The sequence below is a fragment of the Carcharodon carcharias genome, chromosome 11 (assembly GCF_017639515.1).
Source record: "Carcharodon carcharias isolate sCarCar2 chromosome 11, sCarCar2.pri, whole genome shotgun sequence".
Lineage (NCBI taxonomy): Eukaryota > Metazoa > Chordata > Chondrichthyes > Lamniformes > Lamnidae > Carcharodon > Carcharodon carcharias.
In genome coordinates this window covers 23,123,713-23,141,627 of record NC_054477.1, presented here as the reverse complement: position 1 = coordinate 23,141,627, position 17,915 = coordinate 23,123,713, and the positions used below count along the sequence as shown (strand labels likewise).

Below are 17,915 nucleotides of genomic sequence, written 5' to 3'. Positions count from 1 at the left end.
CCCACAGAGCTGTCGTTCATAGACGCATCACTAGACCCAGGGCCTATAGACGGAACATGTGCTACCTGCAGATGAGCGAGAACCAGTGTCGCCAATGTCTGCGCATGCCAAGGGAACTGGTCATGCACATATGCGTGGCCCCTTCTGCAGGATCTGGCACCACAGGGACTCGGAGGGTATCCACTGCCAGTGGCAGTTAAAGTTACCGCCGTGCTCAATTTCTACGGCAGTGGTTCCTTCCAGGAACCCACTGGGGACCTTTGCGGGATCTCACAAGCCTCCAGCCACAAATGTATCCAGGAAGTCACAGATGCCCTTTTTGCCAAGATGCACAACTTTGTCCACTTTGACAGGGATCAGACCAGCCAGGAAGCAAGAGCGCTGGGATTTGCTAAGATTTCCAGATTCCTACAGGTGCAGGGTGCCATCGACTGCACTCACGTGGCTCTTAAATCTCCCCGGCAACAAGCAGTCCAGTATGTGAACTGCGAAGGCTTCCACTCTCTCAATTTTCAGCTGGTCTGTGGCCCATAACAACAGATCACGCAGATGTGTGTAAGATACGCTGGAAGCGTCCACGACTTGTACATCTTTAGCAGGTCTCAGATCTTTGACATCTTCCAGGGACCACATGAGATGTAGGGTTGGCTCCTCTAAGGGAGGCAAGGGAGGAAATTGCAGGGGCTCTGACCCAAATTTTTAATTCCTCTCTGGCCACTGGGGAGGTGCCAGAGGACTGGAGAACAGCTAATGTGGTTCTGCTATTTAAGAAGGGTTGTAGTGATAAGCCAGGGAACTACAGGCCAATGAGTCTCGTGTCAGTGGTAGGGAAACTATTGGAGAAATTTCTGTAGGAGAGAATCTATCTCCACTTGGAGAGGCAAGGTTTGATCAGGGATAGTCAGCATGGCTTTGTCAGAGGGAGGTCATGCCTAACAAATTTGATTGAATTTTTTGAGGAGGTGACCAGGTGTGGAGATGAGGGTAGTGCAGTTGATGTAGTTTATATGGATTTCACCAAAGCCTCTGACAAGGTCCCACATGGGAGACTTATAAAGAAGGCAAATGCACATGGGATACAGGGTAATTTGACAAGGTGGATTCAAAATTGGCTTAGTTGTAGGAGGCAGAGGGTGATGACAGAAGGCTGCTTTACTGACTGGAAGCCAGTGTCCAGTGACGTACCACAGGGATCTGTGCTGTGTCCCCTATTATTCGTCATTTATATAAATGACATAGATGACTATGTGGGGATTAGGGTTAGTAAGTTTGTGGATGACACAAAGATTGGCCGGGTGGTTAACAACGAGGTTGAGTGTCTTGGGCTACAGGAAGATATAGATGGGATGGTCAAATGGGCAGATAAGTGGCAGATGGAATTTAACCCTGAAAAGTGTGAGGTGATACACTTTGGAAGGAGTAATTTGACAAGGAAGTATTCAATAAATGGCATGACACCAGGAAGTTCTGAGGAACAAAGGGACCTTGGTGTGTGTGTCCATAGATCTCTGAAGGCAGAGGAGCATGTTAGTGGGGTGGTGAAAAAGGCATATGGGACACTTGCCTTTATCAATTGAGGCATAGATTACAAAAGTAGGGAGGTCATGTTGGAGTTGTATAGAACCTTGGTGAGGCCACAGCTGGAGCACTGTGTGCAGTTCTGGTTGCCACATTATAGGGAGGATGTGATTGCACTGGAGGGGGTACAGAGGAGATTCACCAGGATGTTGCCTGGGATGAAACATTTACGTTATGAAGAGAGGTTGGATAGACTTGGGTTGTTTTAATTGGAGCAGAGAAGACTGGGGGCAACCTGATCGAGCTGTACAAGATTATGAGGGGCATGGACAGGGTGGATAGGGAGCAGCTGTTCCCCTTAGTTGAAGGGTCAGTAACAAGGTGGCATAAGTTCAAGGTGAGGGGCAGGAGGTTTAGGGGGGATGTGAGGAAAAACTTTTTTACCCAGAGGGTGGTGATGATCTGGAATGCACTGCCTGGGAGGGCGGTGGAGGTGGGTTGCCTCACATCTTTTAAAAAGTACCTGGATGAGCACTTGGCACATCATAACATTCAAGGCAATGGTCCAAGTGCTGGTAAATGGGATTAGGTAGGTAGGTCAGGTGTTTCTCACATGTCAGTGCAGAGTTGATGGGCCAAAGGGCCTCTTCTGCACTGTGATTCTGTGATTCTCAGGGACAAGGGATACCCACAAAGGATGTGGCTGATGATGTCCATACTGCGGCCTCATCTCTTGGGTGTGAGAAGGTACAATGAGGCTCATGCCACAACCCAGAATTTGTTGAGCACACCATTGGCATCCTGAAAATGAGATTCTGGTGCCTGGACTGATCTGGAGGAGCATTGCAGTACACTCCCCAGAGGGTGTCGCACATCATAGTGGCTTGCTGTGCCCTACGTAACTTGTCAATGCAAAGTGGGGTGGACCGGGTGATGAGGAGATGCAAGAGCTGACTGTCTCCTCCGATGAGGAGGAAGTCAAAGGGGTTGAGGGCGATGTGGTCCTGAAAGTCGAGGTTGCAGACAATGAGGCCATTACTGTGGCCAGACGAGGCAGGTGAAGTCATGAGGCCCTCATTGTCACAAGATTCCAGGATGGTGATGACGAGATGCGGTGAGGACACTCCTGAGACTTCACCATGTATCTGGGAAGGCCTGACACCTGCCTGGCTGAGGGCAGCGGACATACGCTCTGTGAAGAGGCTCATATCACGGAGACGCTGCTGAGGTACAGCGGCCACATGGACTTTCGGACAACTTGATCCTTTAGCTGGCTTCATCACCTGATCCCTTCAGCATCACACCTTCACCTGTCAGGGATGGTGTCGAGATGGGGGTGGGGGGGGCAGCCCTGCCTCAAAGGGGCTGAGAGCACTCAGAGAACATCACCAAACCCAGTGACGCTTTGGTACGAGCTTCTTGCAGCAAACAAAAGCCGCATGGAGGTGCAAACATCACTGATCTGGACAGAGACGTTGAAGCCGGACAATCACTTTTCTCAAGGTTATACTCTGCACATGGGAGAGGCTCTGGCCTGTGACAGTAGCCTTCATTTTGTGCAGGAAGCCAGGTTTCACATCTGAGTGACATGAACACTGCTCAACATAACAGGGAGCCATAGACAAGGAGGCATTCCTGGGAATGTATTTACAATGGTCAACATTAAATACAAATGATTAACACCCATGCCCACGATGTGCAACTAAATCTTCTTGACCTTTCTAAACCTGCTGCTTTTTCTTGGTGCTCCCCCAACATCCACAGAGGAGGTGGAGGCAGCCTGCTGACTGCTACGCACTGTTGTCTGTGATGAATTTGGCGGGCATCCTCTGGAGAGCTGAGAGCTGGAGGTCCCTGGCCTGCTTTTGGGGTCCTGCTGTGTGGCAGTGGCACCCTCCTCGACCTGTGGAGCTGGAGCTGCTGGGGTCACAGGAAGAGGGGATTCGGATGGGCTGGAGACTCCCAGAGTCATCTGAGTGGATGGACCTGGGGTGGGCACCTGCTAGTCCTCTTCCATATGGGTGCCCAAGAGTTAGGGTTACCCTAACCCTAAACCTAACCCTGGCTGACTCCTTCAGATGAAGGGCAGCTGGAGTGAGCTGGAGATGCCCTGCCCCCACTCTTGTGTTAATATGGATGGATGCCTGCAAGTGCCTCAGTGATGGAGTTCAGTTTGTGCAGCAGTGGTGGGAGTGATGTCCTGGATCAAGGTCTCCATGGCGGCCACCATCCGACCTGTGTTGACCTCAGTGCGTTGCAATGCTGGCGCTATCGCTGAAGACGGACGGCCTCCTTCATCGTGCCTAGCAATCTGATGTGTGCAACTGACATCCCTTCATGATGCTCCCGAGCTTGCCTTTGCAGCTCCAGCAACTGTGACATGACCGAGTCCAGAGGCTCATCATCTGTCTCGGACTCAGCAGATTTCTGATCTCCAGCCGGAAACCTGGGAAGTCCCTGTCTCTGCCTGCTATGGATCAGACAGTGCGATGTGCTCACCAGATTGTGACCCCAAGGCTACTGTAAAGCTAGGTCCCACTGAGGTGTGTGCCTCTACACTGGTGGAGGGTATGGGTGAGCATTGGGATGGGTCTTCAATGTCAGTATCTGCAGACTCCTCCTCCGTTGTCTCCTTGGGGCTGGAGTCGAAGACTTGGTTTGTGGGTCCCCTCGACTGTTTCCCAGATGTGCTTGTGAAAGCAAGGAGAGATAATTAGTGCATGACAGGGGACTGTGGAACAGGGGAACTGACTCCCAGCGTGGTTGTCTGACGGATGTTGCACCGCTGGATCCTCACTTGGTTAAGCACTGCCGACCTTATCATCAGCACAGGAATGGTCCAGATCCTCACTGGCCAGCTGGATGGCTCTATTTCCAAAGTCTGTGAGGACCTTGATGTCAGGCATTCCTCCACCAGTCTGCAATCTCTCCCTTTTGTTGTGTGCCAGCTTGTCCTGCATGAAATACAGATGGAGAGGGTTTAAGCAAGTGCCTGCCAGGCTAGATGAGAAGGATGCCTGGCATGTGAGGGTGATGAACGGTACCATGGACAGGATGAGGACATGATCCACAGGGCAGATGAAGGTGTGTGTGAGAGACTGAGCGGTGATATCCCTTGAACTGGCAGTGAGTGAGATCCCTGTGGATGAGTGATGGGTTTGTGAGTGTGTGAGTTGAGAGTGATGAGAAGAGTGACTTACCCTGGCGGAAAGGAGGAGATCATTCATCCTCTTTCAACACTGGGTCACTACCCTCTTTTGCAGGGCATTGGCGCTGACCACTGCTGCCACGGCCTCCAGTGCTGGATTGGTAACCTTGCTTGCTGGTCTTTGGGGGTAGAGGATTTTGTGGTGGGCCTCAACTGTGCCCAGTAGGTGCTTGAGGGGGGTGTCGCTAAATTTGTAGGCAGTATGTATCCTCCCTTTAGCCGCCATGACTTTCCAGCAGCTTTCGATCCCTTAGAGATTACTAGCTCTGTGCAGGGCGCCCATTAAATATGGCGCCCGGATCATTGAAGGCCTGAGGTGACGGTAGGGTGGGTGAATGAGAGGCCTCCCCACCAGCCACCCGACATGGAACCCGTGCCTTTGCATTTTATCAACAAAGTGCCGCACGATACGGTGGAAAAAGCCACCATTGCCGTCGGCGGGTCAAACACTGATTTCCCCGCCCAAATATTGGACTTTGCCGATTTCTGGGATGATTCCGTGTACAGAGTTAACATTTCAGGTCAGGGAGCTTTCTTCAGAACTGATCTGAAATGTTAACCCTGTCGCTTTGCTCCACAAACGCTGCCTGACCTGCTGAGTATTTCAAGCATTTTCCATTTTCCATGGCTGATCTGAATGTAACTTCAACCCCACATTCCTGCCTACCCACAGAATCAGAATCACGGAATTTTAATGGCACAGAAGGAGGCCACTTGGCCCATCTTTCTGCACTGCCCCTCCACACGAGCATTATGACCTAGTGCCATTGCCCTGTCTTTTCCCCATACTCCTGCACGTTGTTTCTATTCAAATAAATCTAATGCCCTCTTGGATGCCTCAATTGAACCTGCCTCCACCACATTTCCAGGCAGCGCATTCCAGACCCGAACCACCCGTTGTGTGAAAAAGCTTTTTCTCATGTCACATTTGCTTCTTTCTCAAATCACTTTAAATCTGTGCCCTCTCGTTCTTGATCCTTTTATGAGTGGGAACAACTTCTCCCTATCTACTCTGTCCAGCCCTCTCATGAGTTTGAACATCTCTATCAAATCTCTCCTGGCCTTCTTCTTTCCAAGGAGAACAGTCCCAACCTCTCTATCTTCATAACTGAAGTTTCTCATTCAATAATCTCTCCCCGATAACCTTTCACCCCCTTGTTAATCAAGAATTTATCTACCTCTGCCTTAAAAACATTCAAAGACTCTGCTTCCACCGCCTTTTGAGGAAGAGAGTTCCGAAGACTCGCAACCCGCTGAGAGAAAAAAACCAAGGGTCCTTGAGCACGTTTTTGCTGCAGTGTTTGGCCTCAATGGAAAGACTGGGGTCTGGGGCAGAAAATGGCACACATGTAATTATTGGGTGAGCGAACTGAGAAGGTGCATTTTCCCCATTAACTTTTCACACCAGGTCCCTTCCGATCCAAATCCAAGAACTATCCCTGTTCTATTGTTTACAACTTATTAGGTAAAAGAATTGTATATTGGCAATGACCTACTGTGTTCAACTCTCTGGGCAGAGAAGTTTCACCTGAATTCTCTATTGGATTTACAAGTGACTATATTATATTTATGGATTCTTGTTTTGAACAAGGTCCTGTGCCTGAATGGGCTGGCTGAAGACAAAAAAAAACACTGGATTCAGAATCATTGTCAAAAATTGATGGATAGGGCAATTAAGGATGGGCAATAAATGCAAGCCCAGCCAGCGATGCCTGCATCCCATGAACAAATGAATGATTAAGATGATGAAAGATAGAAAAGGAAAAACTTCCAAACCTGAAATTAAAGTAGAAAAGTTCGATATCCGCAGCAGTTCAGTCAGTATCATGAGGAGAATGGCAGATTAACATTGGGATTATGACTCTTTATCATCAGAGACTCAAAACAAAGTCACTTACCCAACCAGTTTTTTTTCTTCAAAGTCACATCTTCAGAGGCCTTTTAGCGAATCCAAGATAATGATCCAGAAAATTCTATAACATTGACAAGCAACACAAAATTTTTCAGTTAATTTACTGCCGATATCTTTATGAGCAAACTATTACAATTTTTTAATTTGTAGAACATATTTCCATTGTGTACTGACACTTTGGCTTGGTATTCTAGCAAATACTTTATCTGACAAAACAAAAACAAAAATACGTGGAAAAACTCAGCAGGTCTGGCAGCATCTGCGGAGAGGAACACAGTTAATGTTTCGAGTCCGAATGACTCTTCAACAGAACTAAGGAAAAATAGAAAAGGGGTGAAATATAAGCTGGTTTAAGGGGTGGAGCGTGGGGGTGGGACAAGAAGAGCTGGATAGAGGGCCAGTGATAGGTGGAGATAACCAAAAGATGTCACAGACGAAAGGACAAAGAGGTGTTGAAGGCGGTGATATTATCTAAAGGAATGTGCTAATTAAGGGTAGAAAGCAAGACAAGCAAGGTACAGATAGCCCTAATGGGGGTGGGGTGGGGTGAAGGAATTGAAAAAGGCTAAAAGGTAGAGATAAAACAATGGATGGAAATACATTTAAAAATAATGGAAATAGGTGGAAAAAGAAAAATCTATATAAATTATTGGAAAAAACAAAAAGGAGGGGGAGAATCAGAAAGGGGGTGGGGATGGAGGAGAGAGTTCATGATCTAAAATTGTTGAACTCAATTTCAGTCCAGAAGGCTGTAAAGTGCCCAGTCGGAAGATGAGGTGCTGTTCCTCCAATTTGCATTGACCTTCACTGGAACAGTGCAACAGGCCAAGGACAGACATGTGAGCATGAGAGCAGGGTAGAGTGTTAAAATGGCAAGCGACAGGGAGGTCTGGGTAATGCTTGCTTTAGATACCCTTTAGATAATATCACCGCCTTCAACACCTCTTTGTCCTTTTGGGTATCTCCACCTATCAGTGGACCTTTATCCAGCTCTTCTTGTCTCCCCCCACCTCCCCCACCCACCCTTAAACCAGCTTATATTTCACCCCTTTTCTATTTTTCCTTAGTTCTGTTGAAGAGTCATACGGACTCGAAACGTTAATTGTGTTCCTCTCCGCAGATGCTGCCAGACCTGCTGAGTTTTTCCAGGTATTTTTGTTTTTGTTTTGGATTTCCAGCATCCGCAGTTTTTTGCTTTTATCTTTATCTGACAAAGCCTTCCTTCCCGTGATCGTCTTTTTTGGGTGAGAATCCCCATCTCTACATCTTGTTGAAAAGTAAAATAATTAAAGAGAAATGTTGAAGCTTTTCTTCTTGCACGCACCAGAACCCTTTGCAGGAATACCAAGACAAGGGGAAAACAACACATATATTAATACACAGGGTCCTGTTCTTTGCAGACAGAAAGAACGTGTACACACATTGTGCCTGTTTTAGCTAAACAAAATAAATGACAACCATTCGCTGACTCATTCCTCAGGACAATGCCTTGGCCAATCAGGATCAAGCTGCCTGGTCCAAATTTCAAACAATGCTTGGCAGTTAACTGTCAGTCACGAACATTAATGCATTCTTCATGGCAACACCTCCACCAATCAGAGTCCGCTTGCTAACCAATCAGCACTCTCTTCACATACAATATAAATTGTTTTTTTCCCTCTAATATTGGCTTTTGTGTGACATGTCCTGATGTGTGCAAGATGAAAAGCTTCAACATGGAGCTTCACATGGCAAAGAAGTGGCAGATGGAATACAACGTGGGGATGTGTGAGGTCATGCACTTTGGTAGGAAGAATGGAGGCATAGACTATTTTCTAAATGGGGATGATGGGCCAAATGGCCTCCTTGTTTGTCGTATAATTATCTGATTCTTTGAATGACCTATGAACTCGATTATGCTATCAGAGAATTAGAAAGAATTTGAAAACACCTTAATTATAATTCATTTGGAGGATTATAAAAGAGAAATGAAGTAGGTAGTGAACAGGCTGGCAGGCAGCTGAAGAGGTTCTGGAGACCACATCACTGCTCCTTATGGATGTAAATGGATGATGTGAAGCGGCAATTTTTTGGATGCTGACCAGCCTTGTAAGCTCCCAATATGGTGGGCAAGAAGTGCAAGCTGGAAATGAGCAGCCCATAATATTGGGAAAGCAAAATAAATTGTTGTGCTTGACTGTGCCCTTTGCCCTTCGAGGCCTGCACATCAAGTTTGGTTTTCCTTGTGGGCACCACTTGCATTCAGGAATACCATACCTTGGGACTGCCTGCTATCTTCAAGTTCAAGGCCCACTTTTGATGTATACTACTTCTGAGTGTTCATCCTGCTCCACACATAAAGAATGCAGCTTTTCCCCTAATTCTCATCTTCAACCTCCCCCTGACAGTGGTACGTTGTATTTCCTAGGAATCTGTGTTGGTGTTGGTGCAGAGGATGGCGTAGTGGTAATGTCACTGGAACAGTAATCCAGAGGCCCAGGCTAATGCCTAGGTGAACATGGGTTCAAATCCCACCATGGCAGCTGGTGGAATTTAAATTCAATTAATAAAATCTGGAATTGAATGCTAGTCTCAGTGCCCATGAAATTATCATTGATTGTTGTAAAAATCCATCTGGCTCATTAATGCCCTTTAGGGAAGGAAATCTGCCATCCTTACCTGGTCTGACCTACATGTGACTCCAGACCCACAGCAATGTGGTTGACTCTCAATTGCCCTCCAAAATGGCCTAGCAAGCCACTCAGTTCTAGGATAAATAGGGTTAGGCAACAAATGCTGGCCTTGCCAGCAACGCCTACATCCCACGAAAGAATAAAGTAAAAAATCTGTTGGGGATATTTAATTATATTTTTGTTTTTGGCTCAGTTTTAACACTCAGTGGTTGAGAAGGCAGTCTTGCCTCCAGGGGCTTACCATGTCACACTTAAATTTTAAGTGATGTGTGGGTGCAACTCTCACTTCCTTACTTCTTTGTAAGGAGATGTCTGGCCTTCGCTTCTCAACCCTTCCTCATTGCACAATCCAAAGGAAAAAGTTGACTTGCGGCGAATAATGACATGCTGCATTGGAGCACCAGCATGAGCAGATATGACTTTACATCTTCCACATGGGGGATCAAGCACCTGAATTCCTTTTCTTTTCAAATGGCAGTACAAATTATAAAAAGTGCAAAGCAAAGTGTGGTAAATTCAACCATCTTCAATCATACTTTAGCCATAGCGTAGCTGTTGGCACTATTTCTGACCGACTGTCTAGATTTTTCTCCCCTTTACTGCTTGTTTCCAGGCAGTAACAGGGTGGGCAACATGGAAAAAATGTTGGGGGGGAGGGAGGAGGGAGGGTGTTTGGAGAGGTTGCATTGAATTGGTAGCACAGGCATTCCATCTACACCTCGCTGGACCTCATCAATCCTTTCTCAAGTGACAGCATTTGCTGAATACACCCATTTTCATTTGGCCAGTTCTAGTCAGAGGGCATGATGATTGAAAAGAAACTTGTCATGTTCACCTTCATTAACACCTTGGCTGTTTTGGGCATCAGGTGTGCTGTTGTGTTGCGGTGCTCAGAGTGGGGGCAGGGTTAAATTGTGAATAGCCCACAAGCTGAGCACCGTTGACTATAGGGTGGATCGATTAATTTTAAATATTGGAACAACCAAATGTCCTTCCTCCGCTACACTGGGGAGCAAGTAACTACTTCCTGCTCTGCGCCACAGCCTGAGGCAAGGATGTTCTGGCTACGCAACCCACTGCCCCCAAAGCAGAGACCTCTGGTGCAGATGGAAATCCCACAGCTCGCCTAACACTAGTTAAATTAGTTACCCTGAGAAAATCCATTTGGATCAGTATTGGTAGCTGTGAGTAAGCAGTGAAGTGGTTCCAGGATTACAGGTCACTGGGGGAGAAAAAAATTGAACAAGATTGTATTTTATAGATATTATTTGCTAGGAAAGTTGAAATCTTGGACTTGAATGTAGTTTTTTTAGTTGGGAAAACTTTATGTATTTGTCATCAACCTACTTTTTGACAGCAGTAGAAGCACACAGTTCACATGAGCTTCATTAAGCTGTCTCAGCCCCCACTTAGCTGCCAGTTAGCAGTCCCAGCCTAGTCAGCTAGCAGGTAACCCCCTTTGGGAGCAGTTGCGAGGAGACTAGGGTGCAACATATACTTGGGTACATCAAGTAAGCTGTCCCAGATATCAGGCTTCAGCTTCACAAATTGTTGTGCAGTGTCCATTGAGTTGTCTGACCTTGGATCTAATTTCATGCACAGGTGGGTTTGTATGCCAGCAACTGGCTACTACTTTAGGACGTAATACTTTATGTTTGGTGAACATTTATTGCCTCTGGGACAACCTGCCATCAATCACAGATGTTGTATCTTATCTAAGTCCCAATATGCTGACTACCTGTGAATCATTCCTAATGGACTAGGTAATGAACATAGCTGTTTCTATCTCTGGCTCTGATCAATTTTGACAGGACTTTGGTTGCAGATTATTTCTATATTTCAAGACTTGGGGAATTCTCTTTTAAGGAGGACTTTAAATCTAGCATCTTTGGACTCAAGTCAAGTGCAACTCAATAAGAGTAAGGCTATTTGGCGATATTTTACTGTTCACCATCTGCTGATGATATCTTTCCCCCTTTGTAAGAAAGTACTGACTGAGATTGTTGGTGTGCTCAAGTGCCCCCTTCTACCATGGGATCATTCAGTAACCACTATGTGGTTCTAGCATTGGCTGCCTCTTTGGGTTGCCTGAGAGCTCACCTCTGTTTACCACATAATCTGACACCATGCTGCATCTTACTGATGACTTGAAAGGAAAACCAAGCACTATGTTCTGCTGGATGACAAGGCACTTTGGAAAGGCCTTGAATAGGAAGTCATACCTTAGACTGGCATCCCATGGAAATGTCAAAAGGCAAAACAAGTATTATCTATCTCTTTTCAGCTCATTCAGTCTAGAATGCTGGTGGATAGTCAGGCAATTAGCAGGAGGAGACTTGATGAAGCTTCCCATCCTCAACCATCTGAATGCAAGAGCTGAGAAAGTATCAATTGGACAATCCCACCAGAACTACCCAAAACCAGCATCATCACAAATGGCAGTGTTCAGCCAACTCCGTTCACTCCAATTAACATTAAGAAGTGGCTGAGTATACTGGGCACAGCAACAGCTATAGACCCTGAAAATATCCTGACCACAGTGCTCATGACCGGTTCACTAGAGCTAGATACTCCCTTGGCCAAGCAACATAACTCAGTTAACCACCGCTCTACCCACCCCTCCTAATCATCAGTTAAGGGACAGGAGGGGTTTCAGTCGCACCATCCAGCAACACCTACTCATCAATTACCTACTCACTTCTGTAGTTTAAACCGAATGCAAAATTAAAATGAATTGTAACTTATTAGCTCAAAGTGTACCAGGTGCAGAATCTATTCCCACTTGTACAACTCCTGAGCTGCAGCAGGATTAGCTGATAAACATTATTTCGCAACCCTTCTACCACACATGTTGTTTACATCAAAGCTTACTACATAAAAAATGCTCTTATCTGCTGTGAAGTTTGTTGATTACAGCATTTGGCTTGGTATAATTTGTCCTATTAGGGGAGGTGAAATTCATATTGGATGGGTCTGCAAAATGGGTGGTGGTGAATCGGCTATTGTTATGCAGACCTACCAATTTTCCTTCGCAAAATGGGTTTGCTATGCTATACAGGATGATCGCTTTTTTTAATGTAAATGTTCATAATTCAAGCAAAACAGCGTGAATCCAATCAAAGGTTTAGACAAAGAGAGGAACATAGGAGTGAAGAACGGCTGTTTAGCCTGTTCTCATTTCTGTCCTCATTTAACTTCACATTTAAGACTCGATCCACTGTCACTTTCTTCCATCCTACAGCCCAGTCAATAATTTCAATTGCTAGCTGCTGCAGGAAATCTTAAAATAAATAAGTTAATATGAAAAATATAATTGAGATGAAAGACATATTAAACCTGTTAAGAGTAACTTCATATTGCAAAGAAAATTGAGTTGCTGCTTCACGTAGTTCACATATGCCTCGACTCACATTGACCATAATCCACAAACAGATAGAAATGTGTCTACTAGATGGCAACAAGACTTTGTCACTTAACGACCTAGCACCTCAGATAAATCTGTCATTCACAAATGGGTTTGAATGACCTCTTACCATTGCATGACGCAAGATTAGAACTAGCCACAGGTTGGACTTGCTACTAGACGCAATAATGTCAATCATATTCAACACCAATGTTAAACTCTTTAATCAATTGTGCTGACTGTCATTCTATTGGTTGACAGGATGGGCCCATGTTCCTACTTCCATGCTTCTGAAATCAGACCGTACAGGATGTGAGTTGAACTCTTACCAGTTTGCCAGTATGTCCCAATTCAATTTTCTTGTTTTCCTACCATGCATCATGCATTGCACAATCAGCACACCAAGCTAGGCTGGTGTCTTGGTTTGATTAGGGGAAAAAAAACTTGCATTTGTATAGCACCTTTCATGACCTCCGGATGTTCCAAAGCACTTTACAGCCAATTAAATACTTGTTTGAAGTTTAGTCACTGCTGTAATATAGGAAAGCTGGCAGCCAGTTTCCGCACAGAAAGCTCCCAAGAACAGCATTGCAGTAATGACTGGCTAATCTGGGTCTGTGATGTTGATTGAGGGACAGATATTGGCCGGAACTCTCCTGCTGTCTTTGAAATAGTGCCATGGGATCTTTTACATCTACCCGAGAGAGCTGACAGGGCCTCAGTTTAATGTTTCAGCCAAAAGGCGGCATTTCTGATCGTGCAGCACTCCCTCAATACTGCACTGGAGCGTCAGCCTAGATTTTTGTGGTCATGCCACTGGAGTTGGACTTAGACACACACCCTTCTAACTCAGAGGCAAAAGTGCTATTAACTGAGTCAAGAATAAATGCTAGACCAGCTATTTTCATTCATATGGCACCAGTAAATATACAGTCTATCGTTAATCTGCAGCCTTCCTGAAGTACATGAACTAAAAGGAATAAAAACTCCAGAATTATATCAATGGCCTGGTTGAGTTGGTGGAAAAGTGGCAAATGGAATTCAATTTAGAGATTACATTTGGGGAGGGCAAACAAAGCTACGGAATACACAATAAACAGGAGGATATTGAGAAGGGTAGAGAAAGTAAGAGACCTTGGAGTGCATTTCCACAGGTCCCTGAAGGTGGCAGGACAGGTGTATAAGGTGATTAAAAAAAGCACATGGGATGCTTTCCTTTATTGGATGAGGTGTAGGATACAGAAATGGGGACGTAATGCTGGAACTGTATGAAATACTGGTTAGCCCACAGCTGGAAGTTTGTGTACAGTTCTGGTCGCCACATCACAGGAAGGACGCAATTGCTGCAGAGAGAGTACAGAGGAGATTTACAGGAATGTTGTCAGGGCTTGAAAACTGCAGCAATGAGGAAAGATTGGATAGGCTAGGGTTGTTTTCTTTAGAACAAAGGAAGCTGAGGGGTGACCTAATTGAGGTGTGCAAAATTATGAGGGGCCTAGGAGAGTAGACAGGAAAGACCTGTTTCCCCTAATGGAGAGGTCAATTACCAGGGGACACAGATTTAAAGTGATGGGTAGAAGGATTAGAGGGGATATGAGGAAAAACTTGTTCATCCTGAGGGTGGTGTGTGTTTGGAATTTGCTGCTTGGTTTGATAGTGGAGGCAGAAACCCTCAACTCATTTAAAAGGTACCTGGATTAGCACCTGAAGTGCTGTAACCTGCAAGGCTACGGACCACATGCTGGAAGGTTGGATCAGAGTGGGCGGCTAGTCTTTTTATTTTTTATTTTTCGGCCAGTGCAGACAATCTTTCTGTGCTGTAACTTTTCTATGGTTCTACTTGCATTTATATAGCACTTTTCATGACCACTGAACGTCTCAAAGTAAAGGGTAATTATTGTTGTAATGTAGGACAGAACTGGCACAAACTAGGCCAATAGGTGGCCAGCATGGCACCTTGGGCTGCATGCTCTTTGATTCCTGACGCCTGGTGTTAAATGCAAGCTGTATTGATCGGCGATTGCCCTCTTGTTGTATGCTGTGAGGATCCAACGTGAACTGAATTTGTCTAACAGCTCCTTGGATCAATTGGTATTATTCTTGAGTCAGAAGATCCCATTTTAGGATGCAGTTCCAGCATATATTCTAGTTTGGTATTTCAGTGCAGTACTGAAGGAGTGCTGCATTACCAGAAGCCAGTGGGGGTGAAATTGGTCCAACAATAGCGCAAAGTGAACTATAGTCAACAAAGCCACCAAAATAGCAGCCTGTTTTACACCCTGCCCAATTATTTACTCATTGAGGCCACCGGTGCATTTAGACTGATAACGGACAACGAAAGTTAAAATAAAAGCTCTCAAACTGTGGTGTATGAAGATTACAGAACAAATGTCCCTTCAAGTTGACCCAGCAAAGTGCAATTCCTCTTATCGATAAAAGTAAAATCAGTGCTGGTATGATGGTGGTTTCCCTCTGTTGTATTCATGTCCCTTACCCTGCAATATAAAAAGGAACATCCTGTACTGGTGTAGTGTGAACTTTCCATTTGCTACATCGGCCATCCTTAAGCAAATTTGTTAACTCCTGCTAATTTATGTACTGTTTTGTGGCCTCGATTGAGGAATGTATTGTGACATGACCCACTCAGGTCTCACACAAGAATCTCACGCAATTGACAGGGAGCGAGGGCACTGCCTCAGTCTGGAGTGGATAAAATCCCACACCCGGGAATGTATGGAAAGTGGCTGTGCCATCAAATCCCCCCAACAGGGTATCACAGGCTGAGCAGCAAAAATTAGTCACTATCAAAGAAAAATCAAAAACATTGATTCATAATAATTAACAACAGAAATAATTATGTGTACAGTGTCGATCACCTTATTTAAGGAAAGACATAAATGCATTGGAAGCAGTTCAGAGAAGCTTTACCAGACTAATACCTGGAATGAGTGGTTTGTCTTATGAGGAAAGGTTGGACAGACTAAGCTTGTATCCGCTGGAGTTTAGAGGAGTAAGAGGTGACTCGATTGAAATGTATTCTGAGGGGTCTTGACAGGGTGGATATGGAGAGGATGTTTCCTCTTGTGGGAGAATCTAGGATTAACAGTCATTGTTTAGAATAAGGGGGTCAACCATTTAAAACAGATGAGGTGACATTTTTTCACTCAGAGGGTTGTGAGTCTTTGGGACTCTCTTCCTAAAAAGGCAGTGGAAGCAGAGTCTTTGAATATTTTTTTAAGATAGAGGTGGATAGATTCTTGCTAAGCAAGGGGATGATAGGTTATCGGGGGTAGGCGGGAAGTAGATTTCAGGTTACTATCAGATCAGCCATGATCTTATTGAATGGGGGAGCAGGCTCGAAGGGCTGAATGGCCTACTCCTGCTCCTTGTTTGTATGCTCGTGTTTAATTTTATACGCATTTTATTTTCAATCTGCAAAATGGCTGGTGACTATTTATAGCTACAGCCATCCAGTTCTTATGCAGAAAACCCTCTTGATGCATCAGAGCTGACACTGTACACGTTTACATGGTGCAGTAAAGTAATTAATTTTAAATATTATGACAAGGAGCACTGAGGAAACCATTTCTGTTACGTTTCTCTTATTGCTTTCTTTCTGTTTCTACAGAAAAATAGTCACCTTTGCCCAACAAATATCACCTTATTTTCTAGAGGCCTCTCACTATTGGAAGTGACCACCATCATGAAATTAGAATGTCTTTTAGACTGTGTAAAAAGATGTAACTGTGAGATTTTGTTACCTGGCTTGCGTACTGCACTTTACCTGTTGGACTCTTGAGAAACATAATTACACGCTTAAAAGAATTATCGTTTAAGTTACTCACACATCTCCACCAAGTTTTGCCATGTTTCTTTTTAGGTTATTCCATGGATTAGAAAATCCTGAAATGTTGCAGCAGCCATTCTGGCACACCCATATGATTTTAGATGAATGCTACTGCAGTCATATTGTGAGCTTTTCTGTTCAGCATCCTGATCCATGCGGTGGACAAACAGTGCTCCTCGGGACTGGGCAGCCTTCCAGTTCACATGTTGCACCTTAAAAAACCTCAGAAGATAGCTTAGCGAAGCAGATTGACGTTTTGCAGTTGAAACCTTATTAGCTTTCCGGGCAATGTAGCAATTTGCACCGCTCACTGGAAATCAAAATCGTTTAAATTCCCAGTGGAATTACCCTCCTCCAAGAGGCATGGCATGATGGGACTTTCTCAGCCATGTACGTGTACATCATTAGATTATCCCCTGGGTACACTGACAGTAGTTCACACAATACCAATCTTCACTAAAGTTTGGTAAGGGAGCAATTGGTGCTTATTTAAAGCTGGATATCGATATATATATTCCATCCAAATTCCCCAACGCAAACATTTCTCGATAACAAATTTGAATGTCGCCACTCATTATTTGTACACATTGGCTAATGTCTTTTATGGCATTAATTGTTGTATCTTGTTGTTCCCAGAAGTTCGAAATAATCACACTTTTAGACACAAAATGCTGGAGCTTTCTTCAAATCTATTTCACACATTTCACCATGTGCCGCGCCAGATACATTGTTGCTTGACACCAGACTGCAGTGCAGCAGTGAATGTGGCACCCCGGATATACATTCGCATAACGCTTAGTTCCAAACTCTATATGCATAATATAACAATATAACATTAATGTTGGAATAAAAAGAGACTGAAAACGGAATTAAGTTGCAATGCCCAATTTACAGTATAAGGTATAGAGAATACTGCTACTACGAGTCTCAGATTGAGGTCATGGCCTTTTATGCACTCCCGTTGTGGCACACCGTCGATTTGACTGGTGGCAGTTATATTTTGAATTCCACTTTGATTTTTGGCTAGAACACTTTATGATGGCGCAGACAACCTCGCAGTCAGATCTTCACAAAACAATTGATAATTGTGAGTTGTTAATCGACAGCAGCTTCTAAACCCACTCCGACTTCCAGCTGGACACATGGGAACACCACCACCTGGAAGTTACCCTCCAAGCCACCCACCACCCTGATATCACCGTTCCGTCACTGTCGCTGGGTCAAAATCCTGGAACGCCCTCCCTAACGGCACTGTGGGCGTACCTAAACCACATGGACTGCAGTGGTTTAAGAAGGCAGCTCACCACCATCTTCTCAAGAGCAACTAGGGATGGGCAATAAATGCTGGCCTAGCC

The 17,915-nt window shown here is 44.9% G+C and overlaps 1 protein-coding gene across 2 annotated transcripts in view; it reads left to right on the top strand.

Annotated features, from left to right (window-relative positions):
- The window catches only part of LOC121284107 (cohesin subunit SA-2-like), a 127,825-nt gene that overhangs the window by 4,100 nt on the left and 105,810 nt on the right, over positions 1-17,915 (top strand). The window contains exon 1 of one of the 2 annotated variants that reach the window (XM_041199199.1): positions 12,978-13,025. The exons of the other annotated variant lie outside the window; for it this stretch is intronic. The gene's annotated coding sequence lies outside the window, so the exon portion shown is untranslated. Of the gene's footprint in view, positions 1-12,977; positions 13,026-17,915 lie in introns of those variants that run through there. 2 annotated transcript variants of the gene reach the window in all.